At 35.7% G+C, this 2,311-nt stretch overlaps 1 pseudogene; it reads right to left on the bottom strand.

The window, feature by feature from the left end:
* Positions 1-1,843: 1,843 nt before the first annotated feature.
* The window catches only part of LOC110291802, a 6,282-nt pseudogene continuing 5,814 nt past the window's right edge, over positions 1,844-2,311 (bottom strand).

A 2,311-nucleotide genomic window follows, 5' to 3' on the forward strand; every position in this document is an offset into this window, starting at 1 on the left:
CCACTATGAAACAAAACACTCTTATAGAAAAGTAATGTCCAATTAAAACCAGGATAAATGTTAAAGCTAGGAATAATGTTTGGCTATTGTATATTTTCTCTTTGTAATAGAAAAATATTATAACACAAGATAATATGATCCATATGAAGCAGGTGGTTAAGAAGCAAATAAATTACCAACAGATTTCTAATTATAATGCACTCTTAGTCTTTCATGATAAACAACAGATGTGTGTTTACGAAAATACATTATAGTGGAATCAGGTCAATAGAGTCTAAATGAACGAGGCTTAATTTATCTGTACTCTCTTTTGAATTCAAGGGGATGGCCTATTTAAAAGAGACCCCATATAATGCAACATGAGTTCAAAGGAGATTAATTTAAATGGGCCAGTCGATTATCATTTCCTTCAATTGTCTAAATAGAAAGGGAAGTATTTCAGAGTGCAAACTGACACAAAGAAAGTAACAGAACAACATTTTATTAGAAAGACATGAAGGAATATTTCAGAACAATAGAGGACTCGGTGCAATTAACCATCTATTTTTTTTTTAAACATATATTTGTTGTGTTTGTGTGTGAGTTTGTATGTATGAGGGAGTATTCACATATATGTATGCCATGATGGGTTTGTGGCCATAAGAGGACAATTTTTAGAAGTTGATTCATTCCTTTTACCATGTAGGTACCAAGAATAGAATGTAGATTATATGGCTCATTATATTTTATCCAACTACAATATTTCACTGATCTGTCTATGTTTAAATATAGTTTCTATGTTGAAGGTGTTCACTATTTGCTTGCAGTTATCTCTAAAAATCAGTGATATTTATTTGTAATATTGTTTTATGTTTAAAGGGTTAGTGAATAAAAATCACATTTACTTATGAAAAGGTATTTATTTTAAGGAAAAAAAGTAAAAAAAAATTAACAAGTTTCACTTAGGAAAATATACCCAAAAGAAAATTATAGTACAAAAATGCTTTAGTCAGGACCTTGGGAATTACTTCCACTTAAAGATTTTAAATGAGGCCGGGTGTGGTGGTGCACGTCTTTGATCCCAGCACTAGGGAGGCAGAGGCAGGCGGGTTTCTGAGTTCAAGGCCAACCTGGTCTACAAAGTGAGTTCCAGGACAGCCAGGGCTACATAGAGAAACCCTGTCTTGAAAAACAAAACAACAACAACAACAACAACACACCAAAAAGATTTTAAATGAAATATAAACTAGAAGGAATATGCAAAATGCTTCTCTTTGCATCAGCAATCTAGCACCTTGGAGCTCTCCAGAAAAATATGTACCCCTAGTGTGTTCACTGTGGTGTGCTTAAACAGCCACTCAACATACTTAAAACTACTTAACTCAGAATATCATTCTTATGAGATAATAATTGAGAACAGCAGAAAACTAGCATACACAATATTACATGTTAATAGAAAAGTTTATATGAAAACACTAAAGAAGTAATTTTTTTAAATGCAAAGCAGTCCAGTTTATTCCACTAAGCCATGGAGAACATGATGAAGAAAGTGGCTTTTTTCCCAGCCTCCAAACATGGAAGCTCAAAAATCACACTTTTGTCTTCAGCCTGTGAACACTTCTTAGGCCCACAACCAAAAGAACATCATGCCCAAGGATGCATGAAGAAACACCTTGCAAATACCCAACTTTTACACAAATTTGTGTTGCCAAGTGGGTTCAGCAGATTCCTCTAGGATTATATACTGGTTTTGACTACTTATAGGCTGCCTGTGAGATTTTGGATTGAAATATCTTAAGCATTTCCACAATTCTAATCATATCCACTTATGCTCTTCTGATCACTGAAGCTGACCCTATAATAGCTACTCACGGAGTTGCTCTGCAGATGACACTCCCGTGCTCTGGATCACCTGGCTGCTATGAAGTCTGATTACTAGCCCCTATTGTTGAATTCAGGGAGAGTTCCATGTGTCTCTGCTGCATGTTGACCCTGTTCTTCGACCTAGCTGCCACTGTTTTTTCACGAGTGGCAAACTCAACACCAGCTTCTCTTGTTTGTCTCCTATCAGCGCCAATCTCAGTATGAACTATCACAGGATTGAGTGGAAAGAAGTTGTAACTTTAATTTTCCATTGTTTTTTTAGGGCAGTCTTCTCACGTGTAGGCATGACCTGTGGTGCTCTGCATTGTGAGCTTGCTGTGGTCATAAGTTCTTGAGAGACAGTAGTTGATGTCATAGCCAAAACCAAGTTCACTGTGTTCTTCATAGTCCCCAGAGTCTGCACTCTTTTTTTTTTTTTTTTTTTTTTTGGTTTTTTGAGACAGGGTTT

The sequence above is a fragment of the Mus caroli genome, chromosome 3 (genome assembly GCF_900094665.2).
Source record: "Mus caroli chromosome 3, CAROLI_EIJ_v1.1, whole genome shotgun sequence".
Taxonomy (NCBI): Eukaryota; Metazoa; Chordata; class Mammalia; order Rodentia; family Muridae; genus Mus; species Mus caroli.